The sequence below is a fragment of the Anabrus simplex genome, chromosome 1 (genome assembly GCF_040414725.1).
Source record: "Anabrus simplex isolate iqAnaSimp1 chromosome 1, ASM4041472v1, whole genome shotgun sequence".
Taxonomy (NCBI): Eukaryota; Metazoa; Arthropoda; class Insecta; order Orthoptera; family Tettigoniidae; genus Anabrus; species Anabrus simplex.
This window is the reverse complement of record NC_090265.1, coordinates 1091997955-1092010045: the sequence shown is the minus strand read 5'-3', so window position 1 is coordinate 1092010045 and position 12091 is coordinate 1091997955.

Here is a 12091-nt window from a genome sequence, read left to right as displayed (position 1 = left end):
CTAATGAATGAATGAATGCTTGCGGCAAGGTAGGATACCAGACAACTGGAGAAAATCTACTATTAAAATGCTATATAAAGGCAAAGGTGATACCGCAGATCCCAACTCATATAGAGGAATAGCGCTAGAGTGTACTCTACTAAAGACTTTAATGAGACGTTTACCCACTAATGAAGTTAAACTGGTGGAAAATAACCTACCGGAGTCGCAATTCGGATTTAGAAAAGGGAAATCAACGACTTTAGCTATCCGCTGTCTCCAGAATGACATAGAAGAAGCCTTAAAGAAACCATGGGGTAAATTGCATGCCATCTTTATAGATTATTCGAAAACTTTTGACACCATAAGCAGAACCATACTGTTAGAAAAATTGGAGTTTCATTGGTAGTACGAACTACCTTATACCGCTGATTAGGAACTTACTGCTCAACAATTCAATAGAAGTAGGTGATGGCATTACCAAATCTATTATTTTGGAACAAACAACCGGGGTATTACAGGGAGACCCGTTAAGTCCATTATTATTCATCATTGCGACAGCAGACATAGATGATTTGGTAAACCAGGAAAGCGTCAAACTATTAATGTACGCTGATGATATGGTCTTAACATCAACGTCAGAGAAGGAACTCCAGGAATCATTCAACCAAATAGTAGGCTGGATAAAGAAAAATGAGCTCAAACTGAATGTAGAAAAAACAGTGTCCATGACGTTTTTAAATACTTGGGTGTAATTTTTCAAACCCAAGGTAATGTTTTCACCCTCCATCTCATAGACCGTCTAAATGCATCTATGAAAGCAATATCTGACATTAAGCACCTGAGAAACTTGTCTTTAGAAACGGCCATAAAACTCATCTAAAAATCAGCCCTATAGCAACATATGGCTTGGAAAACATTTGGGAACATTTGAGTATGAAACAGTTTGATAAAATCGAGAAGTTGAAGGCAATCTACTTGAAACGGGCTCTGTGCCTCTCCAAATATTCTCCTTCCCGGCTCGTGTATGAGCTATCCAGAGAGGGATTTTATGTGGAAGAGCTAAGGTTATAGTTGTTACTTCCAGCAACAACACCCTATATACATCTGCTTCGAGACCTACGATCGAAGAAGGCTGACATCTGGGAAGATTTCTACTCTACCGATGCCATGCTAAATCGCGAGTGGGTTCAAGGTGGATATGAACTGCGTCACCTGCTGACAAGGTTCTCCGTTCATGGGTTCCATTATAAACTGTGTAATATAAAGCGTTATCATGAACCAGGTTTGAACTGTGTATGTTTAAGATGTGGTGCACACTGTACTAGGTACCATGTTTTAAATTGTAAACAGCGATCAGAATCACTGGTGAAATTTTGCAACGAAGACTAATGTTTTATATAGTAATTCTTTGCACATTGTGCGCGTTAAATATATTAATATGCCTACCTGTTGAAAGAATTGGAGCAAACTGAAGCATTTTAGATTAAACATTCCACTCATGCGTAATGGTAGTTGCATATGCAGCAGGGCACATCTTGCCTCGTCTCGAGTTCGAATAATGAACGCCTCTAAGTATCCAGGTAGATGTACCTACAGTAGCCGTCAGTTTCTGTACATAGCCTATTCATTCGTGTACTTACCACGACATGCAATGCCAGAATGCGTATCCTTTGTAACTATGTTATACTGCGTCAAAATAGACCTCGCTAGAAATGAGAGAAATGAACGCTCTAGTCGCTTGTTGACAGATATTTAAGAAATGAAGTTGCGTGGTTTGCTATTCGCATACTCGGCGAAAACAACGCTCTCGAGATCTCTCGAAATTTCTCGCGAGAAATAGTGTCTGCGCTAGTTTCGGGAGATCTCGTCTCAGACTGGCCATCACTAGTCGACAGGATAGTTTCTTATGATGAAGACTGGGCCGGATGTGTTCTGTGACGATTTCTCTTCATTTATAATATGCGTTTGTAGGTGCCGGATCACACCAGAAGTATTTCTGCCGACGTATTTTACTTCTTTTGAACAAGCAATACAGCGGGCTGTGCTATGCGACATCTCTTCGAAATAACCGACATCCACGACTTACGTTGCGTTTTGGACATGGTCTTCAAGTTGTCGCGTACAACTAACACAATTTCACATTGCTCCGTCATATATCACAGTACCTAATTATGACGGAAATACTCTATAACATTGTAAGGGATTATTTTCTTCATCACCAAAATATCGGTAAACACAAGCAGTGGTCATATGTTATTGAATGTGGAGTCTGATAACAATGTACACCTACCTGTCGAAAGAATTGGAGCAAACTCAAGCATTTTAGATTACACATTCTACTCATACGTAATGGTGGTTGCATATGCAGCAAGGCGCATCTTACCTCGTCTGGAGTTCGAATAATGCACGCCTCTTCAATCCAGGTACGTGTACCTACAATAGCCGTCAGGTTCCGTCCTAAAACCACTCATTTGTGTACCTTACTTACTGCTTGGCGCTACGGTCCCTTAGAAAATTGGTCTCCGCAACAATCTTCTTCCAAAGCTCTCTGTCGATTGCCTTGGTCCTCCATCTCCGGACTCCCATGGTACGTAGATCAGCCTCCGCCTCTTCTATCCATCGCTTTTTTTGGTCGCCTAGGTCGTTTTTCAATTTTATCCGTCCGGTTTGTTCTTACTCTTTGCGGATTCTCAACAGGTTTTTTTTTAACGGGATAGAGTTGTCAACCATATGCCCAATCCCCAACCTGGAGGACCAGGGTATCACTTTTAGTCTGGATCATCACCTTCGACCTGTCCGGCAAAGGAGGCCCTACCAGTAGCTAAGCTACCGCCGGCATAGCTCTGAGGATCTTTTGACCACACAAGCCGCACCACCACGACAAGATAAAAATACCATCGATGGGGAATTCGTGTACCTGCTAGTGCTACAATGCCAGAATGCGTATCCTTTATAATTATGTTACACTGCGTCAAAATAGACTTCGGTAAAAATGAACGCTCTAGTCGCTTGTTGACACGTATGTACGAAATAGAGAAGGCCCGTGGTTGGCTATTCGCATACTCGGCACAAACAACATTCACCTCAGACTACCTGTACGCCTACGACACGCTGCTCGCCGCACAATGCGGGGACAACGCTCTCGAGATATCTCGAAATTCCTCGCGGGAAATAGCGCCTGCGCTAGTCTTGAGAAATGTCGAGACCTAGTCTCAGACTGCCCATCACAAGTAAAGACTGCGTCATTCAGTTCAGATAAAAAGCTGATTAACCTATATTATAGAAACAAATTACTCTTTAATGGAAATTAGTCATTAGTTCGGTCACTTGTAAATACGTAATATTCACAAGAGTGCCGGGATGAATGGCTCAGACGGGGCGCTGGCTCTCTGAGCTTACGTTGGCAGGTTCGATCTGGCGAAGGTTCGGTGGTATTCGAAGGTGCTCAGATACGTCAGCCGTAGCTTTACTGGCATATAAAATAACTCTTGTGCGACAAAATTTCGGCACCTCAGCATCTGCGAAAACCGTAAAAAGCAGTTTCGGGAACGTAAAACCAATAACATTGTTATTAATATAGAACTTTCTGACAGTCGCAATACTAAAGCAAGAATAAAGTACAATAGGTCTTCTTCTGTTGTTTAGCTGGAGTTTGTAACAGCGTATATTCCCAACATTGTGATAGTACATATATCACACCCCCGAATTATATGTAGAAGTTAGAGATATTGTTAGTATTCGATTTATTATTATTATTATTATCAGTATTATTATTATTATTATTATTATCAGTATTTCATTTGTATGTTTTGTCATTTATATTGGTAAGCTGGAAGATATCCACATATGTAGGTATGAGTAATTTGTTTTGCACGAGTGGGAAAACATTGCTGTAATAACTCTGGTAATTTGAATGAGTCATCTGGCTACCCCAGTGTCTGTTATGATGTACTTGTGTCAGGAAATTCCATTACTCGTGTATATATCCCAGCCTGATAAGATAAGCTTGTTGTTGTACCAGGAAAGTTTGGTGATTCATGAAAACTCCCCAGAGTTTGTTATTGTCTTGGGAGGAAGAAGTAGTTCAGGGCTTGGTCTTAATTTGAGATCACTCATGATTGGCTGGCAAGCACCAATCCAGACGTCTCATCTGAGAGGAGGGGGATGTTGATGTCTATAAAGGTTGGTCATACGGCGGCAACAAGGAGATTGTATGAGAGACATTGTAAGGGTGATTGTAAAGGAACGAGAAGGTAGATAACTACAACTACAACTGACGCACTGTACGGGAAGGAAGTGGTGCTGATACACGGTACTGGAGTGACACGGCAGCAATGAACTGGACTTAAAACGTTCGTGGAGCGTAGTCGTGTTATGTTTGTGGAAAGTGGCTGATTGTGGAGAGTGCTTGCGCATTAAGTATTGTAGCACTTGTGGCGGCCTAGCATTATATGTTGGTGAAAGCTATCTCAGACTTTCCATAAATTTATATGTTGAGGATCGACAGACGTGTGTATATATCTTTACAACAAGTGTTAAAATATGTGAACACAGTAGTACAAGGTACAGTATCTGTGTGATGTGATAACTGCCGATTATGAGAATCGGTAAATCGAATTGATATAGAGACAGTGAAGGGTGTTTATCTTCATACATGTACATTGTTCATCGGACCATCTACAAATGGTAGCTTAGTTCTCGCTTTCGTTTTCCCACGATTTTCATTATTGTTGTTGTTGTAAATATGGAGTCTTCCAGCAATATTTTATGTGTGTATTATATGTATAATGTTGTATGTTGATGAGGTGCTCATGCACGGAATTTGTTAAGAATATAGTTAGCTATTTTAGAATCAGTGTTATTGATGAACCTAGGTGCAGTTCCTACCTAATTAGTCGTTTTCAGGAGGTTAGGTAACGCCTGCAGCAGATGTACCAGTACGCAGCATTATGTACACGCCCTGGGATATAAAGTTTATCATGCTCTTATCTAAATTCGAGGGATCCATTCTGGTGAACTCTGGCGCCCATACTACGGACATTTCGGTTAATTATGCTTATTAATTTTATTACGTTTTTGAGTAATTTTATTTATATATTTTTATTTATCAGTAGTCATCAACTTATTACAATTGGCTCCCCAACGTGTGGCTGAATGATTGGTACATCTGTTAGGCTGATAAGCGTAGGTGCACTTGTCAGGTGTGGATGGAATTCTACAAACTATGTCAGTGAAGTGTTTTATATGTACGTGATATGTATGTTGAAGTATGAAGAAATGTTGTAGCGAGTCGAGTATTATAAAATTGAGAAGTAGAGAGGTTGTTAAAGTTGCTGGTACCATGAATCAGGATAGGAGAAGTCAAAAGAATTCCACCACATTGAGTTTATCTAATTTAAGTGAGAGTAGCGAAATGGCTGATAGTAGGAAAGATCAATCGGCAACGATATGTGAGGAATCTAGTACCCCGTCTCAAACTCAGAATGTAGGGAATCAAGGCGAGTCTTCAATGCTCTGTATGATTAAATCGCTACTTAATGAGTTGAAGGGTGAATTGTCCAGTAAGATTGATAGTCAGAGTAAAGAGTTGAAGAGTGAATTGAGTTTTTTAAGTAATGAAATATACAGTATTAATAGTGAATTAAATTCAGTTAGTACGGAATTGTCTAGTAAGATTGAGAATCAAAGTAAGGAGTTAAATTTAGTGAGTGTTGAATTGTCTAGTAAAATTGATAGTTTAAGTAGTGCTGTGAATGGTAGAATAGATGAATTGAACCAGAAGTTTGACCATCAAAGCAGGGAAATTCAGGAAGTCAATAATAAGGTTGAATCTCAACGCTTGGAATTGACTGAGAAAATCGAATGCCGATTTAATGTTGTTAGGAAGGAATTTGTTGAAAACAGCAAGGAATGTGATAAGAGAATAAAAATAGTGGAAGATAAAGTCGAAGAAATAGATAGAATTAAATCCAATCAGAACGTTTTAGCGAAGCGTATAGATGAGAAGGATGAGAAATTGGAGAAAGACCTTAAGTCGGTAAAAGATGACCTCAAGTCAGTAGAAGGAAATGCCAGAATGGTAGTTGAAGAAGGAATTAAAGCATGTCATGTAAAGTTAAGGCAGGAGATCAGTCAAATCCAAGTAGGTAGCAGCATATGTAATAGGTACGTATCTTGTACGAAGGACTCTGAATTACCCAAGTTTAATGGTCGGCAGTTTAATCCGATGGAATTCTTGAAAACGGTGGAGAAACGGTTTTCCAAGAATCTTGACGATGGTTTGATCGAATGGAGTATGGTTGATGAGATGTTGGATATTGCATTTGTTGGAGAAGCGAGATCCTGGTTTCAAGTTTATAGACAGGGTATTTCGAGTTTGGAGGAATTTAGGGAGAAATTTATTTCTAAATTTTGGAGTGATGCTATTCAGGGAAGGGAAAGAGATCGCGTGCTATTTGGCAAATATAGACCTCAGGAAGGTGTATCTATGACGGAGTATTTCTTAGCGCATGTTCTGATCAGCCAGAATATTGAAGGTCTAGCATCGGAGAGAGATACAGTCCGCCAGATGTTGAGGCATTTTCCTGAGAAGGTCGGATTAGCTGCATGTATGCAGAATATTGTTACGATTAAAGAATTAGAGCAGCTTTTAGAGAGGTTTGATGCTTTGGAAGGGCAGGGGAGGACTAGGCAAAGTGAAGGTAGAAATTACGGGGATAATGGGAGACAAGGTAATCAGGTAGCGGGAGATAGGAATAATCAGAATTTCAGTCATTCTAGGCAAGGGAATCAGGGTGGTAATTCCGGAAGGGGAAACAGACACTCTAACCAAGGAGGTAATCACCAGGAATATTATGGCAGAAGACCTAATCAAGGGGAATCAGAAAGTAGGGGGCGTACGGATCAAAGACCTCCAGATCAAGTGCCGAGACATGATAACAGTGAACAAGCTACGTCAAGTAATTTAAACCGGAATCGGACTTCTTAGTTGGGTCAGGTAGGCAGTCCGATACCGAAATTCCTATTCACGTGATGAAACAGGTAAGTTACGAGGTAGACGTGAAAGAGGAATTATTGTATGACCCTGTGTTTTGTGTTCAGGGAGATTTTGAGAATAGGGGGCGTGATGAAAGTAAGAAAGATGTGTCGGATGTCTTACTTTGTGCTAGTGGTGATGGTAATAGCGGTGTTGCGATCGATAATCTTATGGAAGTTTCTGAAATTGAAAGTGAAGTTTTTTGTGAAGTTGATGAAGGTTGTTTAGTAAGTGAAGAGTGTTCACGGAGTATACATCATGAGGATGTTTTTGTTGATTTAAGTGTATGTGAGGAGAGTAAAGTTAGGTCCATTATGTGTGAAAATGGTGACTTTGAGATTAATGAAACTTCTGATAAGAGAGTCGAAAGTAGCAGTGTTGTTGGCGTTAAAGTGGTGCAAGTAGTAGCTGATATGAAAGGTGGTGAAGATGGACTAATTGTTGGGTCATTAAGTAGTAATGACAGCAATTTCGATGTGTATTATGGTAAGAATTTCTGTGATAGAGTAAGCGTGTGTAAGTATGGAAGTGTGCGTGAGATGAAAGAAAGTCTATCCAAGCGAGTGCGTAATGTTTCATTTAAGACTGAGAGTTGTGTGAATGATTTGAATGACGTGCTGAGTGATAGCGATGTGGAATGTGTGAAAAAGTATGTGATCTGTTTGCTTGCATTAATTATGGTTTTGTGGAAGAGTAAACATAGTAAGATTCCCGAATATTTCAGAAAGAGGGATTTCTTGGTTATGAATGTTCCGAATGAAAGCTTGTATGATTCTTGTGTGACTGGATGGTATGAATGTTTGTGTGTGAGATAGATTGTATTCTAGACGTAGTTAGTTTTTATTACGGTACGCATTCCTCGCTTATCGATGTCGATATTACGTTTATATGTATTTTTTCAATTATATCAGGGTCCGTATACTGTGGACAGTAGAATAGGCAAGTGTGCTTATAGGCTCCTAACCACTGACAACAAGGTTCTTGGAACATTTAATATCTATAGCCTTCGCAGATATAAGAAATAGGATCTGCACCTTGGATGTGTATATTATCAATTATGAGTTATGTGTACAGTAGCAAGTAGGGATTGTGTTCAATGGTATATGAAACAATCAGAGTTGTGTATATATAGCCCTATTATTATTATTGTTTGGACAAATTGTATTTCGTGTGTGCGAATACAATGCAGTAGACACAATGTATATATCATTATTACAGTAAATTATGTGTTCAGTTATGCCATTATAAGGTTATGTATGAAGTTCTGTTTTATGGTGAATCATAATATATGATATCATCGATTCACCAAGGGGGCGTTATGTGATAGTACATATATCACACCCCCGAATTATATGTAGAAGTTAGAGATATTGTTAGTATTCGATTTATTATTATTATTATTATTATTATCAGTATTATTATTATTATTATTATCAGTATTTCATTTGTATGTTTTGTCATTTATATTGGTAAGCTGGAAGATATCCACATATGTAGGTATGAGTAATTTGTTTTGCACGAGTGGGAAAACATTGCTGTAATAACTCTGGTAATTTGAATGAGTCATCTGGCTACCCCAGTGTCTGTTATGATGTACTTGTGTCAGGAAATTCCATTACTCGTGTATATATCCCAGCCTGATAAGATAAGCTTGTTGTTGTACCAGGAAAGTTTGGTGATTCATGAAAACTCCCCAGAGTTTGTTATTGTCTTGGGAGGAAGAAGTAGTTCAGGGCTTGGTCTTAATTTGAGATCACTCATGATTGGCTGGCAAGCACCAATCCAGACGTCTCATCTGAGAGGAGGGGGATGTTGATGTCTATAAAGGTTGGTCATACGGCGGCAACAAGGAGATTGTATGAGAGACATTGTAAGGGTGATTGTAAAGGAACGAGAAGGTAGATAACTACAACTACAACTGACGCACTGTACGGGAAGGAAGTGGTGCTGATACACGGTACTGGAGTGACACGGCAGCAATGAACTGGACTTAAAACGTTCGTGGAGCGTAGTCGTGTTATGTTTGTGGAAAGTGGCTGATTGTGGAGAGTGCTTGCGCATTAAGTATTGTAGCACTTGTGGCGGCCTAGCATTATATGTTGGTGAAAGCTATCTCAGACTTTCCATAAATTTATATGTTGAGGATCGACAGACGTGTGTATATATCTTTACAACAAGTGTTAAAATATGTGAACACAGTAGTACAAGGTACAGTATCTGTGTGATGTGATAACTGCCGATTATGAGAATCGGTAAATCGAATTGATATAGAGACAGTGAAGGGTGTTTATCTTCATACATGTACATTGTTCATCGGACCATCTACAAATGGTAGCTTAGTTCTCGCTTTCGTTTTCCCACGATTTTCATTATTGTTGTTGTTGTAAATATGGAGTCTTCCAGCAATATTTTATGTGTGTATTATATGTATAATGTTGTATGTTGATGAGGTGCTCATGCACGGAATTTGTTAAGAATATAGTTAGCTATTTTAGAATCAGTGTTATTGATGAACCTAGGTGCAGTTCCTACCTAATTAGTCGTTTTCAGGAGGTTAGGTAACGCCTGCAGCAGATGTACCAGTACGCAGCATTATGTACACGCCCTGGGATATAAAGTTTATCATGCTCTTATCTAAATTCGAGGGATCCATTCTGGTGAACTCTGGCGCCCATACTACGGACATTTCGGTTAATTATGCTTATTAATTTTATTACGTTTTTGAGTAATTTTATTTATATATTTTTATTTATCAGTAGTCATCAACTTATTACAACATTCTTCCTCGACTCATAATTTTTGAAGACTCTTTTATCAGTAATTGCAAATTGAGAACGTTACGCGCACGAATTAAGACATATACTAACGCCTACAACAGCAGAAAGTTTCCCTCTCGACTTGAACATAACACCAACGTCACTGGTCGCGCAATGAGAGAACCTCTCACACAGGGTGCACGAACTCGTACGAATCTTTGTTCCGACTAGAGGAGGGGATGCCTACCTTTCAAATGTGAATTGCCTTACGACAGTTATAAACTCAGCTAGAAGAGGGAAAGTCACCTACCTTGCATCGATGCCAAGTAAACTCACAATATAAAATCATGTGAGAGAAAATCTCATATAGCGACCACTCGCGGGTTAATTCTCTTTTAAACCCTGGAACCGGCAGTCGTCGCAATCGCGACTCATTTCCCTGTTACTCAATCGGCAGTCGCTATCGAGATGTATTACACCAGCGCTGACTAATTTCGAGATAGAGGCTTGACACTCAATATCTTAATGAAATATCTTGCATCATGCTGAAGAGGAAACTCTACTCTATAAATACAGCACAATTCTGAAGTAGTTTAGTGTGACAGAATGTGCAGTATACACGTGGAAAAACGAGAACGCTTTGCAGACGCTCATTCTGTTGTGCTTGATGTGGTTGTCCGATGTGCATTAGCTTTCGTGGCGTAAAATGAGTGAATTGTCAGGAAGTAGTGAAATTCGTAATTGTTTGTTTGATCTGGACGACGAACGTGATAGTGACGTATTTTTAGAAGGAAATGACGATGATTTTGACAATAATTCGTCAGGTAGTGGCGAGTTATATGAACCTTGGCTAAGTGATTTCGACACTGATATTGATAATGATGTGGAACACCATGAACCAGCCACTGATGATGATAATGATAATGACGGTAATGCAGTTGACCAAACAGAACCGAGGTGGACAAGAGTTTATCCTCCAGAGCCACAAATAAAAGTGGAAGAGAAGTTCAAGGTTCGAAACGCAGGATTACAAAATTGCCCTCCGCGAAACGGTCCTCCAGTAACATATTTCCATTTCTTTTTCTCCAATGCTATCTAGAATCTTTTAGTGACTGAAACTAATACATGCGCACAGGAAATTATTTGAAATAAAACGAATTCCGGAAATATGGGTCCGTATTCTCGTCTGCAAAGATGGGTTGACGTTACAGTATCAGAAATGAAAAAAATCATTCCTCTAGTTATAAATATTGGTCTGAACCATAATAACACAATTGAAAAATAGGGACGCACTTCAAAATCACAAATATTTCCATATTTTCCAAAAGTCATGTCACTAAAACGTTTCGACTGGAAAGAAATATTCTATAACCTGTTGGTAATGGTAATTTTTGATGCCTACATACTCTATAGTTTGAACACCGACAAACCCCTTGAATATGGGAAATTTATGGTTAGTATTGTCGAAGGTCTTGTAGATGAAGAAACTCTTCAAAGCATTCCATCTGGATCTTCAGGAGAAATGAAACATCAGCTGGTACGCCCCCCAGGAAAGAAACTGCGGTTGTGTCCTGTCTGTTCGACTGCAGAAAAAAGTCACGCACCCACTTCTGGTGCCCAGAATGTAATTGTGGTGTCCATCAACAGTACTACCATAAATTATGACATTCTTGGAGGCCTATGAAAGCAGGAAGAAAGAGGAGCCACCCCGAAGGTAGCGAGGATGAATCTAAGTAGACTCACATGTTGGTGAGATGTGCTTGTGTTATTTCAGTTCTACTTTACAATAATTCAATGTAGTGAAACCTTTCTACATATTTTGAATCAGCATAAAAGTGTGTACATTTTGTATATAGTAACATCAACATAAAATATTACGTTTTACGTACACGTTGCCCAGAACTTTCGGATTTTTTGGAATACTTAGCGTGTGTTGGATACTTCGCCCATACTGCTTTAGGATACTAAATTGGTAAATTTAACTTCCTACAATAGTATTCTTCGTCCTTTTCTGAATAAAATGACTTGTTATACATATAAATAAATTGAAAAACAACATTATTATGAATTTTTTAAAAGTTGCTTGCAAAACTCGCCTAATTGCTTACCGCTTGCCGGTTCCAGGGTTAAGATGAATTCCTGCTGATTATCAGCACTAACTTTGCGTTATACCAGCACTAGAGCATACAGAGCTAATGCTAGACGAGTCCAATATGGAATAATCATAAGTGGAAGGAACATCTGATTTAGCAGATTGGCGTTGATGTGGATATCTCTTTACTAGGATATTTCGGAATAAATATAGTGGAAAATTTGG